The sequence below is a fragment of the Cyanistes caeruleus genome, chromosome 10 (genome assembly GCF_971803275.1).
Source record: "Cyanistes caeruleus chromosome 10, bCyaCae1.hap1.1, whole genome shotgun sequence".
NCBI lineage: Eukaryota > Metazoa > Chordata > Aves > Passeriformes > Paridae > Cyanistes > Cyanistes caeruleus.
This window is the reverse complement of record NC_141710.1, coordinates 9,107,884-9,122,447: the sequence shown is the minus strand read 5'-3', so window position 1 is coordinate 9,122,447 and position 14,564 is coordinate 9,107,884. Positions and strand designations below refer to the sequence as shown.

Here is a 14,564-nt window from a genome sequence, read left to right as displayed (position 1 = left end):
TACAATTTAAATTTTCTTGGTTATTTTTGTTCACCTGACTTCTGGCCAAGGACATGAGGATGTTTCAAGACATTGTCCTTATGTATATTTCTCTAACTCACCCTGCAAATGAAGATAATTTCCAGAACTGATGGTAGATCAGGTCCTGTAGAAAACTTGGAAGTGTTTTACCATTTGCAACCAGTGCATTGGGAGTAAAATGAGAGTTTAGCAAAGACTATATATTGATTTTATAATTTTGCATTGATGTAAATTAGGTATTTTCACTTTCCCTACTGGAGCTTCACTACAGAGGGGGATTTGAACCTAAATTTTTAAAAAGCCCCACTATAAAATTTTGTGTCTGATTTCAAAGGTTTTTCTTTTGAATTTGATGTTTTTCGTCTTTTACATATTCTGTGCTAAAGAAAATATTGTCCACATCCAAATATATTAATTATTGTAGTCCTGTCTTTATGTACTCTGTTGAACCCACTATTGTTGTGTTTTTATGTACAAACTGTAACTTTTAGCAGCTTAAAAAATTCAGCTGCTTTCTAAAAATTAGCTCAAAATTTATCACAGAAAATCTAGCACTAAACAGACAGTCTGTGCTGTCACATGGACTTGGAATGCATTAAAATCCAATATAATTTAAAAGTTTCAAATATTATACTCCTATGCTTCTACTTCACTGCATTTCTTGAAGAATTGAATGTGAAAACTATCCTTTAAGAATGGGAAAAGTTAATATTTCTACTAAAAGCTTGTTTTACTAGGCTGTGCTGTTTTGCTTGTTGTGCCATTAGCATATTAATAGCTATGTATTTTAAGAACAGTAAAATGCATGCCTCTGTACGGTACAAGATAATGTGAGAAATTAAAAACAGTGGATTCTGTGTCTTCCTAGCTCTAGGTAGCTGTAGCATGTGACCTAATTTTTGGTCCATGGCTATAAAAATACCCCATCCTTAAAACATAGAGGTTACCTCAAATAACCCATCCCTACACAGAGTTATATTGCTGGCTTTCCAAATCATACAAATTACTCTGAAGTGAAAACCGCAGTGGAAACAGTCCAAAATCACATTCTTGGCTCAGCTCATCATACCCTATGTTATTTGCCAGTTCCCTTTTCCATGAGCTTTTAGGATCATTTACAGCAATGTTTCTGTGTGGCACACTGAACACTCAAACCAATGTTATCTTCTCCACATTCATTAATTGCTGATATCAAGATACAGTATCGAGAAGGAACAAATTATTGTAAATCAGATGGCACATATATAGCTTGAGCTTCATTATGTTAAAAGATGGCAGGTTTTATTGTGTTTATTCTCTCCTTGTAGTAAACATTATAATTCAATACTTGGAAAATAAATAAGGTAATCAAAAGATGGAAAGCATCTTTGTGATATGCCACAAGCTGTTGTCTTGTTGCTCAGAGCTTCAACCATTCACTCATGGATTTCTGGGTTGTTAAAGTGCCTTTGCAGGGGTGTTTCTCAAAAAGGGATTTCAGTGCAAGACAACATATAAATAATCAGAATATCTGATCTGCACCAGGCATGTTCCAGGAGAAGGAATTTCAGGGAAAAAAAGAGACGTAGTCCAAAATGTCCACATGTGTGTAGCACTGGTAGTTGGGAATTCTGCACTGTACAGTCTGCAGTTTATGTTGTTCTGTTCAGTGCCCCATTGCAAAGATTGATTGCTCTATGATGACTTGGGTAGAAGAATCTAGGCTCAGCACCTGCTATTTGATAGGGGAAGGTCAAGGTGGACAAAAATTACTCTATAAAGAGGAGAGGAATGGAACATATACAAACATGCCTGAATTATCAAGGAGAAACTTTCTTATATGTTCAATTGAGAGGGTCCATACTGCTTAACAGACTTAGAAGAAGCTAAGGATCAGATTATGATATCATACTGTACCTGACACATCCCATGAGTCTTCCAACAAAGCTATTAAAATCCAGTTGGATTAGGAAAAGAGGATGTTATTCTGTAAAGGTAAGTGCATTGTAATATCACTATTAAATGGTTAATCCTCTGAAGAATTTTTCCTAGTGTACTTTGGAACACATTATTACTATTACTGTTATTACTATTGTTCACTATACCAGACAGAGTAGGGCTGAATTCTAAAGACAATTACTTCCCCCAGTAGAGGCAGGCAATATAATTCAAGATCCTGAAAAATGAAGCAGTTACATGTTTAATCCCAATGTTTGGGTTCCTCTTTGTGTGGAAGGACAGATTAGTTGGTGATTTCAGCCTTGAGTGAGTGTATCAGCTTGCAGAGCAGTTTGTTCTGAGACTGCTCCTGCTTCAGACTAATGACCTATCAGTAGCTTCATGAATGGACTAAAACTATGCTGGCAAGTGCTGCCATGGCTCATCCCAGGCTTACTGAAGCCTTTTGGTATCAGCCACTCATGAATATTTGTACTGCCACAAACATTTGGATGATGACTGCTCTTCACAATTTTTTAGTCTAGTGTGAATATGGTTATTCATTCAGATGTAGAAAGTTATTGCTATTAAATTATTAATTAAAATATTTCAGATATGTAGCCTGGAAGGAAAAAAAAAAACTATGATGTGAATGACCAATTACACAACATAAATAAAAAGTAGGAAAGAGTCCAAGTGATTATTTCACAGATTCTTTGCATAAAGTTTGTTCTCTACAGCCCTTTCCCATAGCCCGGTGAAGTCAGTGAGAGTTTGGGGCTTTGGCTCAGGCACTTCAATTGTCTGTCCTACAATTACAATAACAAACACAGCAGTGGTCTGTTTGCAAACAGCTGGTAATTGGAAAAAGGGCTGAAGTTGTCAGCAAATGTATTTTTCAGCACTGATTTGACCACTTGTACACATTACCTTAAATGACATTTCTTCCCTTCCATGAGGAATGTGGAGTCTGTGTCCAATGAGTTTCCTCGGTGGCTGTCATGCAGTGAGCATGGCAATCTGTGGTGTGTACCCTTTGCATGTTAAATACCCTCCAGCACTTGCTGTTTATTATACAGGATGAATAGGCTGGTTTCCAATTCATTTGTCAAAAAACAGTCCTGGTAACACAGTAGACATATTTGTGACAAGTGGATTTAGGCAGCTCTGTCCAACTTCACATTTGCCTATTGATAACAGTTAAATGTTCCCTTTTGGCTGGAGAATGGTGACACTTCTAGAAGGAAAATATACCTTCATCCAAGATAGGGTTTTGTTTTGTTTGGGTTTTTTGGGCTTTGGTTGGTAGGGTTTTTTTGGGTTTTTTTTGGTTTTATTAGGTTAAGAAACATCCTAGTGCACAGTTCTCTAAAACAAATCAATCTTGTGTAGTAGTCACCAATGCTCACAGAGGATTGAATTCCCCAACTTTTTTACATCCTTTTTAGAGGCTCATATATCTCCCCTGAACTTATCTGCATTTCCAAAGGTCCCTCTGCCTGAGAACTGTGCTGAATCCCTGGCTACAGTAGAACCCTCCGGTGCGATAGCACAGACGGCTCTTTTGCCTGTGTGATGTAAGTGCTGCTGTTCTTGCACTTTCTCACGTTTCCCTTTCAAGTTTACAAGAGCCAGCAGCTATCACGTCAGCTCATGGCCATTCTCCTGTTTCCCACACTTTGTATGTGCATACCTTCCTTTTTTTTGAAAGTTTTTTCTAAGGAAGTAGATGGAAAACACAAACTCCAGTCACATTTGTCAGCTGAGACAAGGTTATTGTTCTGGTCTGAAGTTTTTATGTTCTTTCTTATTTATTGTTTGTGGTTGGTCCACCGGTACTGATAGCAGATGTTCATGGATGACTTGTTAATCATCTCAGTTTTTGTGGTTAGTTTGTTGTTTTGGGGTTTTCTCCTCCCTATATTGCCATCTACCCTGTCCGTGTTGTCTTCTGTTCTTTTTGCCTGCTTGCTGTATTAATCTCTGAGGTGTCTCTACAGCCTGGACATTCTATATTAAAAAAATATGTTGGCATGGTATTCCTTCTAAAATTACCTGCTGCTTTCTGTGGCCTACAGACAGGAGTGAAGGCAGGGGTCACTGGTGGGTGTGCCTCAGCCCTGGGCTGTGTCTCATGCTTCTGTTGCTCAGGCAGTTGTAAAATCAGGAAATACCATTGGTACTGTCATTGACAAATGAAGAAAAACCAAAGCATAAAAGTGAATTAATAAAGTTTTTTTGTGAAACAAAGCAAAAAACAGTATTGCTGGAAATTATTTTTATTCCCTGTAGCAAAGGGAATCACAGAGAGCAAAAGGCTGTTATTTCTCCTAATCTCAGACAGACCAGATATGGATTCCTTTGTTAGATAGGAAAAGGATGGAGAGATGTTATGAATCTTGCTACTCTCTACTGCATTGATAGGGTGAAACATACATAACAGGCTTCATGGGAGTGAATCCTCTCCTGTATTTCATACTTATTCTATTGTCACTTCCTGACTGTAGCAGCTACCATGGTTTATTGCATATCCTCTTTGCTATAATTCCTTTTCCCTGGCTTTTCAGATTGTGGCCATGCAGGTTGATAGGGAATTTTGCCTTTACAGCATTCCCATAATGGAATAATCTGCAAGTTCTCAAGGAAGTGAATGTCCTACATTAATGTATAGGCAAGGGGTCTGTAAAAACAGTACTGGTTTTGCAAGCATGCATTTTGCAGTCATCAGGTTAATCAGCATTTGATTAAATTAAATGGTGAAGTGCAGAAATATCAGCAATTTATTATGATGCTTAACAATTAGAAAAATAGCCCATGGGATGCATATTTGATCAGTTGGGATGATGGCACTGTTGATGATACATTACAGTCTAGTGGAAGGGAATTCTGTCTCTTGTATGTTTTTTTCTTTGCCCTAACATGGTGTGTGCTTTCCTTCACGCTCTCTGCGTTTTGTTTGTAGGCTTCTCTTTAGGCTGTTAAGGATGTTGTTTTACACTGGCAAACTTTTCATTGTCTTCAGCCACCAACCTGTGATCCAGAGCACAGCCTGGCTCACCACAAACACCCTTACCAGCATCCTTAAAAGGCAAATCCTAAAGTGGGAAATGGAAAACCTGGAGTAGAAATTCTCTCATCTCTTCATGTCCCATTATCACAAATGGAATATGGTTGAATATTATTCTACCAATAATCATCATGTCAAGGCTAGAAATATTCTATCCACAGGGAGCCAGTGGATACCATGCTTTTTAAAGTATTCTATATGCATGATAAGACTTTCTTCTCTGTTGGCTTGCTAATCGTTTTGACTATTTCTTTTGAAGTAAGAAACAGATGGCAGCATTCACTGTAATAAGTGCAGCAAAACATGCCAGCCAATTAGGGATGTTTCAACTGACTGAAAACCTGGATCCTTTTCCAATATTTTGGTGATTTTCCCCTCCCTCTGTATGTCTAGAGGAAATTTTTATTTATCATTTGTTGAACAGAATAATAAAATTAGAGATTAAAGGATTCTTACATCATGAAATCTCTAGTAATGAACTTAAGAACAAAGAGCTGAAATACAATTTATGGATGCTTTTGTTTTCCAACGGTTTATTATCTGCCAGAAGATAAAAAAAACCCAAATCAAATACCCTTGTTAATGTGAACCCCATCCCTTGCTTGAAGGGCCAGTATAAATTGTATCTGTATGTGATCCTATAATATTTACTATTTTTTCAAACTCTGTTTCATTCAAGAAGTTCATTTTCAAATATTGTAGCATTTAAATACCTCTTTCATTAATTCTTAATGTTATATTCCTGAAATGATGAAATTATAATTCCAACAGTTCTCAGCAACATTTTGCAGGCAATATACGCCCTTCTCACTTCCTCATCAGGGAAGGTTACTGTCTTCTCATTTCCTACCAAAATCAGGCAGAGTTTAAGGTATTTTAGATACCTCAGAGAAAAGGATTCTTCTTTGTCTTGTGCTATGAAACCGAAATTAGAGGTCACTGCTGAAAATGCAGGTCACTGCTGATCTGCTCCTTAAGCACCTGTTAATGCCTTTATCCGTTTATAGCAGCCAGTATTATTGAGACTATAGGGAAAAGGGTATTTTGGCTTCTAATATGTATTTTAGTTCCTGGTTATGTAGTGCTTTGATCATTTTTTTTTTAGATATTTTGCCGTCCTGTCATCTCTTTTCCACTGTTTTGCTTCAAGAGTAGAACTATGCAGATTTCAGTGCTTCAGGATTTTCAGTCCAATTTCTATTTTTAATTTTTTTAAAAAAAAATTATTCTACTGTTTCCTGTTGCAACATTTCTACTCTTAAGATTATGCCCTCTAAATGTCTACTTTAATACCATTATGTATATTTTTCTACTAAACTTTCAGAATCACTCTTGAATGACTTCTCAATTGTAGTCAATGAGCTTCTAAGGATATAACTTGAAGCAAAACTGGTGCCACTTATTAGGTTCGATTTAGCCTATGAAAGATGAAATTTTGCTTCAGGCAGTAAAGCAATTTTCAAAGTAGCATATTGGCTTTTATCAAGCTTGGTCTGCTCTTCCTAAATGAAGACATTCAGTCTGTTTATGGGTGACTATGGTCACTCTGGGAAGCATTTGGTGGTAGTTAAGGGTAAAATACTGATTGTTCTTCAAAATTAGAAACAACTGCAGTGATGATTTAAATTTCTTTTCAAAATTCTTTAAAACCACAAAGCTGTGTGTTGTTCAGTGATTGAATGCATTTGAACTTATGGAACTTTTCATTTAATGCTGCTCTCCATTGTTTTTGGCTAAAGCCCAAGCCTCACATCTTCTAGCTGCAGGATTCCTTTCTGCAAACTCCATCCTTTGCTGAAGCCTCAGTGTAACATGAGATCATTCCTGTTTCCCAGCAGGCAGCACATTAAAGGTCTGCCTGGTGGCCAGCTGCAAAGACAGGTGTTTTCTGCTCTTATTTTTTCCTCTCCCTTTATTTGGTCTTATAGCTTCCCTAACACACTGTCAAGTCCTGAGTGAAATGAATGATTAAACTTTATAAGCTCAAAAAAAGCTCTGATTCAGACAGTGTGGAGCTGGGGATTTCTGTCTAAAGTTTAGTATTAACTGCTTGTTTGCCACATTTTCTTTGGACCAGCAAGAGGCTGAACCAGACTGGAAGTTCAGCTCATAAGGATACCTGCAGGGATCCACAGGCACTGAGCATTTGTCTTTCCAGGGCACTTAGCACTGACAACCCCAAAGTGCAGATGCTGAAGGAGCCTCAAGGTTTGGATGTGGCACACTCATACTCTGCACACAAGTGTTTCCATGTTAAAATCTGTGCGAGCCCTCAGTGCTCCCCTCACTGGTATCTATCCCACACCCATGCTGGGTCTGTCTCACTGCAGTCACAGGCTCTGTGAATCACAGACTACCTCTGCAGTGCTCACAGATCTTCAAAAAGAATAAGGAAGGCCTGAGAATGATGTGCAGTGAGATCCAGTCCAAAACTCAGTCCAGTTGCCTGCCTCATTATTGATGAAATGTAACTCTCCTTCCTGCTTTTGCCACTATTGTACGCTCCCAATTTTCTGTTTAAAATCTCATTTAAACCACAGCTGCCTCTGCCACAGTCCATTTCTCATGCTTGTTTGGTACCATGTGCACCTCTGGTGTCCTGCTGGTTACACAGAGTAACACATTTTAGGAACAGATTATTTCTCAGAAGACAGCAACTGCTCTAACAACAAAGAAATGACATCTGGAATTTAAAGCAATCTACATCTTAAACTTTCTTTCTTACCAATGAGATCAGCTCAATCCAGTAATACTCTGGCCATCACTTAACATAATTCTGGGTAAGATTTAACACTCTACGTCAGCTCTGTGGGCCTGTCTCAGCCACTATGACTCACTCTAGCCCTTGAAATTATCGCAGGTAAAACTAATACTAAGGCCCTTGGAAAGATATTTTCTTAATTTTTGCAGTGGTTATGACAGAGCATCCTGGCTTTATTATGTGCTAGAAGTGTTTGCTACTGTCTATTAGTAGTTAATGATCATCAGCACAGGGTGGAAAAGCTACACAGATATTTTTTAATCCTTTTTCTGACTCATGATTTTTTATAAAGCACTAGCAAATCAGAGAGCTGGGTAACTTCAATGGAATTACAGTTCAGTGGTTGATATAATCTTTCTATTATGAATTTGGTTAACTTAGTAAATACTTAATATTAGATATGAGGACATTTTGAAGTTATAATTTTAAGTGAAACAAATTATGGCAATATTTCTTTAAAAACATTTATTGCAAGTAAGAAATTATCATTCAAATACTGTGAGGTGGCAGTGACCTCACACACTAAAATAATGAAAAGTACTGAAGACACAAACATTAGTCATCTATAAAACTCTAACCACATTCACTTTTCAGCTTTTCATTGCATAGCCAAGAAGCATTAAGTGAACCATGAAGTATGTGAAAAAACTTGGCTGATAGGACAATTGTTTCATCCATCATCTAATAAAACTTCAATTCATACTAGTAGTGCTCTGTCCTAGAAGAGTTCAGGCAACCTTCTGAATATGTATCAGCATCTTTTATTAAGTTTTAAAAATTCTAGTGAGTTAGAACATGTAGAAATGCTGATAGTTCTAGGTTTTATTTCTTTTTCCTTTGCCTGTCTTAGGTAAAACCTAAATGATTCTCGCTAGGATTTTCCTTAGGAGTTGAGTAGCTTTGAGTCAGACCTTATTCAAGGTATTTAAAGCAAACACCCATGCTCACAAAACTTTATCAGGATATCTCATGTGCTGAACACAAATAACGTTGTTGTGGCCAATCTGCTTAGATATTTCTACAACTCCTGACCAAAATTCTTTTCTTGACTTAGGAAAATACTATACATCATTTACTGCCTAAAATTGTATCAACCCTTAGATTTAATCAATGGTGGGGGTCCTGCTGGTGTCACTGGAAAAAGTGCAATAGTTTTTGTTGAAAGTTGCTTTAGGTGCCTCATGTTATTTGCTTTTAAGCCAGAAGAGTATCTGGAGGCACTGTTGCTTGAGGCAAAACATATTTCTTGGAGTTTACTCTTACAGAAGGCAGGGATTGACAAGCTCACATTTTTGAGTATACCAATCAAGATATCATTGGACAGAAATATTTGTTTAAATCTTTGTAGATTATTTACCTTTGGTAATGTGTAAAATAGTATAGCCTTACAGATCCTGTTTATTGGAAATGGCCTTCACAGGAAGAGTGTGATCTTGTAACAAAACCCTCTATTCCCTCTTTTTCTTTGCTCTCACATGGGGTGTAGCTGAATTTCCATAACAGCACCAATAAAGCTGCAGTGATATCTGGCAGTAGAGCTGTACTGCTCCCTCCTTTCAGTTCAGCCCCTGTTTTAAATGTACCACTGCTCTTGTATTTCTATCTCAGACTGCTTGGGCAAAGCAGGTTAGGAGTCATTCTTGTGAGAAACATATCCAGCTGCCCAGGTGAAATGAGAGCATGGTGCCCAAGGCCCAGAAGAATCAGACCCAAGACCTGGTTCAGTGGTCCCCAGTTGTGTAGCTGCCACTGCACTGTCTTGGCACAAAAAGAGTTCAGAGCTTCTCCACTCTCTGCTTTCACACCAGCCAGCCAGTGGCTTCAGATTCACTACCGAGGAAATTCCTTGCCATGGGAAATAATTGAAATAGTATTTGCAAATATTACTGACAGTGTAGTTTTTCAAAGTACTTTTTTTAAAAAGAAAATTCAGTGATTATGTTCATTCAAAATCATGTTAAAGCATCAGTAAAAGATGAAGTGAAACTTTTAAAGCAACAACGATTTTTATTTTTATTTTTAGAATTAATACTTAGATGCTTTAAACTGGGCCTGCTACAGCTAAGTATTGCAAAGATCTGAACTGTGGTATTCTTATCAGATGAATATTTCCCACTGAGCTGAAATACCTTGCCCAGAATTCCTACATGTCCATATTTTTCTAAGTCATATAACAAACCCCTTTGGAAAGTAGAGATGGATCTGCTGACAGCTGTGGAGTTGATTCTTCACAGCTGCTAATTATAGCATGACTGAGTTCTGCAATGGGGCATCACACAAAATATTTGTCTTATCTGGACAAGTCTGATAATGTTAAGAGGAGTAATTTTTTTCTCCCCTGCTTATAATGGTCTGCAGATACCAGGAGAAAAGCAAACCTAGTGAGGGTAAGTGACTTCTTACATTATTGAAGATCTACCTGTAGACCAGGGGTCCCTCAGATGATTTGCTGTCCTTTTGTAGTTCTGAGGAAACCTTACTCTTTCCTTCTCCTCAGAGAGCAGGGAAAATGGATGGGCATTAAACAGCAAGTCCTTCTGGTTTCAGAAGAGAATGGCTGAGCTGTAGAACTGCAGAATTTGTCTAAGCATTGATTAACCCCATTACAGTGAGTTGTTAACTTAGTGGGATACAAAAAATGCAGGAATATGCAGTGCTTTGTTCTAAGTTGTTTTCAAAACAAAGGATTATTCGGGATTCTGGCTATGGCTAGAGACTTCTTTCCCTTAGGCTTCAGGATTTAAAAGTTTGATTCAGGGTCTGGAAGTATCTTTGCAATGTTGATGCTGACTTTGGGATGAGTTGCTGTACCACAGCAGCTGTACTACAAGAAGAAAGTCACCTCTCTGTGGCCATGTACTGAGGCTGGCCCATAAAAGGGTATCTGTAAGTCCAAAGAGCCATTCATCTTAGGCTTCACATGCAGGAATATGCTCTTGCACAGAAAGATTTCATTTTCACTCTCCTGTGTTGATATGCTATTGATTTCAGTGATGTTTCATCCAGTGCTCCTTTATGCCTGTTATGTGCAGAATTCAGTTCTGATAGACATGGAAATACCCTAACCTGTAGGACCCGACATACTTGGCTAAAGAACAGACAGAGAGAAGGTGAAACTTTTGAGACATAGCTAATAATGTCTGAACCTTTCTTCCTTCACTGGGATGTCCTTGAAGAGTCCAATGCAGCTTTGAATGGACTGGCAGAAATTTGTATAAACAAATGGATTTCTGGATTTGCCAGAAGGGTAGAAAGTTGTTTCATAGCTCATGACTTATGAAACATATGGAAAACACTACAAAATTTCAAGTGTGTATGGCCACACTCTCTATACAACAAGCCCTGTGAACCTCCTACCCTGCTGTGTTGGGAACTGAGAGCAATGCCAATCTTAAGGATTAGTTTTTAGCTACTGCCTCCTTTTGAGCCTCTGATAGCATGAGAGCATGGGCATGATCAGAAAGCACTAAGGCTGGTATATTCATGTGTTCCCTGTGCTGCACCTACTGCAGTCCTGAGTTCTGCTCTAAAACAGACCTGATTTTGTTACAGATGCAAAGGTATTTACGGGTAAATCAGAACAGCCTCACCTCTGAAATACACAAGGATGTTTCTTAGTGAGTGAAACCCCTAAAAAAAATTGAAATAATCAATCTTCTCTAAAGTGCCATCACAGAATGCATTAGCTAGCAAAGACAGCAATGTCAGAAATAGTGACAGAAAATAGATAGCTTCAGAGAAATTGAAATGTGTTTAAGTTCTTTCAAGCAATAAGGGATTTGCTTTCAGCTCTGTGGGAAATACAAGACTTGTTAAACATCAGAAATGAGCTGAAGCTACAGTAGAATCTGTTTGCATTTCTGTATTTGGGTTTCAAACAAAATTCCAAAGAATTTGTAACTAGGGACTTCTATCAACTTGTTGTCAATGCATGACACCTATATATAAACACAGGATCAGAAATAGAACTAAAAAATGAATTTAAGTTCTGCAGATTGACAAGATACCCTGCATCATCCAAGATACAATATTTATTTCTGTATGTTTTAAGTAGTAGCAGCAAAGGCAAGAGAATAAAAAATTTGGATAACCCTCTTTAATAGCAGGCTAAGTTAAATTGAATTAAACTTGCAGTAGGCTGGTGAATATATCCAGGCAGCTACTGTGGCTCAGCCAATTTGCAGTAGCTTGAATTCCTTGCATCATCTGGCATGTATAACTTCTTTGCTTTGGGTAGCAGGAAGCTGTTGGCTGCATAAATCTCAGATATCTCAATTTTCACAGAATAATTGTATTTCTGGATTCCTCTCTACAAAAGATAGAATGAACTATTCCTTCATGGAGGTTTTGGTTAATAAAGATACAGCTGTAGAAGTAGCACATATACTTTCAGCTTAAAAGGACCTAATTCTGCAAATCATGTTCTGTTAGGGCTTTTCCAAGATAGCTCATTGATATTTCTTGTGTTTTTCCGCACAAACAATGCTACTCAAAATCTCAACCCTGTACTGCACAAAAGCTGTGCATTGAGCTGGCACCTCTTTCTTTTAAAAACATTTCTCTTTTCATTTTTGGACTGTAAGAAACATTGCTGATATGAAAAACACCAGCTTCTTGAAATTCAGTTCTCACCACAGCATAACGACTATAATCCCATCATCAGATTTATTATGTTTTAATTTGACCAGATATGTCAGTAGTGTAGGGGGTTTTACACTAATAAATTGCTTTAGGTTAATGTGAAGTACCTCCAAATTATTGGAGATTTCATCGTGGAAAATGTTTTCCAAAGCTGCATATCCTAAATGGCTGCACTCCAGAGTCTGGAATTCCAATCTCATTTACCGTAAATGACTGGCAGCCAGAAGATGTAGAAGTTTTATTTTAACATAATAGAATATAAGGAAAAGGGGGCTGACTTTTCAATTTCTATGTAATGCAGATAGGTTTATTCAAGAGATTAGCTGTAAATAAAGGAAATACTTGTCAGATAGTAATTGTGATAATGTTTATAATATTTGAAAGCAGTGCTGTGATTTTTGACATGTTGTCAAGTAGTGGATATAGAGCTCATTTTGTTGCTTCTGTGTCATTTGGCAATCCCTTTCAGGTGTGATTGCTCTGTGCTGGTCTGAAACCTCAAGTTGCAGAAGCCCAGTGAGGAGAAAGAGTTAAATGGATGGTGAGTGCTTTTCAAAGCCCCACATATGGGCCCCTAATGGGAGTTATGTGGATGTGGGTGGGCTCTAACCTAGGAGTCTAATGTTCAGCTGGCAAATCGATGCTCATTATCCATGGTCCTCCCTACCCTAAGCCACCACCTGGGAATCAAGCTAGCGCCTAAACAAAGAAATTTGGAGTCTAAATATGGACTCTTGTTTTCAAAACTATGTATTGACTTAGATAACATCTGAATGGACTAATAGACACTGTTTAGCTCTACACACTTTCAGTATGCAATTAAAAATACAGTAGCTTCCATCCTAATTTTGGTAACTGACAGTTACAATTATGAACATTGAGAAGAATAATATTTTGCAAAAAAGAAGCTTTTCTTTATTGCTTTGGGGGGAGTTATTTTTCCATCTGCTACATCCCATAGCAGTCATTACTTCCCCCATTCATACAAAGGAACTCCTTCCAGTTTCCTCTAAAGAAAAGGTTTCTATTTTGAGAAGAAAGGAAGAAAGCAAAATAGAGCAGAGAACAAATGATGTCTCTAAATATTAATGAAGGACTTGTAGCAGATCTTGCCAAATACTGTGGACTAATCAGACTCTTGATGGGCCACATAGTTCCCGTTGCCACAAGTAGTAGACTAAGAAACTCGCATTCTATTTCTGTCTTTGCCATTGACTGGCTGGTGTAACCCTTGGCCAGACATTTAATTCCCTTGTGGTTTTGTTTTCCCTGTTACACATAGCCTGTTTTGTCTGTTTGGTTTGTAAGCATGCCTGGACAAGGATTGTCCCTGGTGATGTTTGTATAATGCCAAGCTGACAGGGCCTCAGTCTTGGCTGGACCTTTGATGTGCTACCTGGGTATAAAATTATTATCGTATTAGTACAGTTAGCAGTTATCCCAGTTTGTGTTGCAGTGACAGTTTGCTTCTTTGACTCTTGGTATAGTGTGGATGAAATTAGAGTGGGTCTCTGTGTATTCCCACAGCAGGCATTGTTGAGCTATAGAAATAAAATAATCATAACAAAGAATTTGTTGGAGCTTTCTGTGCAATTCTGGCACCATTTGGGTTGTTGTAACGACTCCTCTTTTCTTTGGGCTGAATCAGTTTTGGGATAGAGATTGTCATGCTTTGAATGGGAGCCACAGTCTCTGCAAGACATCGAGTGACTATGGCAGGTCACATCCCTTGGGTAAGCACCTCTTTTCAGAGCCATGGCACTTGCTGGCTCCCAGGGATATCGGGCTGGGTGTGCTCAGACACTGAATTTCTCTGGGCCTCACCCAGTTCCCCTCTGAGCACAAGAGGAATCCCCCTCCCTTTGCATAGGAATGCAAAGGGGGTGGGGATAAACGATGTCACACTGTTAGACTGGCTAAAGATAAGAGGTTTTTTAGATCAAAGACACTCATGGCAATTTTATGAATACAAATAAAGTCAGTCAGTCAAATAAAGTCATTCCTAAAAAGACTATCAATGTACTTAATTGTGTTCTAAATAACTTTGTCAATATGCCTCTCAGCTTTTCAAACATTGCTCTACATGTGATTGCTTTCACAGAGCCTCTGAAACCAGCCCTGCTGGTACTCACTTGTACTGCTCCTGCTGTGCATTGT

At 38.1% G+C, this 14,564-nt stretch overlaps 1 protein-coding gene and 1 long non-coding RNA gene across 14 annotated transcripts in view; one reads left to right on the top strand and one right to left on the bottom strand.

Annotated features, from left to right (window-relative positions):
• Window positions 1-14,564, bottom strand: part of LOC147651284 (uncharacterized) — a 178,642-nt gene that overhangs the window by 38,894 nt on the left and 125,184 nt on the right. The window contains exon 9 of one of the 13 annotated variants that reach the window (XR_015274688.1): window positions 9,754-12,075. The exons of 11 other annotated variants lie outside the window; for them this stretch is intronic. This is a non-coding gene — a long non-coding RNA (uncharacterized LOC147651284). Of the gene's footprint in view, window positions 1-9,753; window positions 12,076-14,564 lie in introns of those variants that run through there. One more of the 13 variants, XR_015274697.1, reaches the window with a different exon arrangement.
• The window catches only part of LOC111933541 (uncharacterized), a 234,127-nt gene that overhangs the window by 183,563 nt on the left and 36,000 nt on the right, over window positions 1-14,564 (top strand). The window contains exon 17 of the mRNA XM_086844843.1: window positions 12,877-12,948. The gene's annotated coding sequence lies outside the window, so the exon portion shown is untranslated. The remainder of the gene's footprint in view (window positions 1-12,876; window positions 12,949-14,564) is intronic.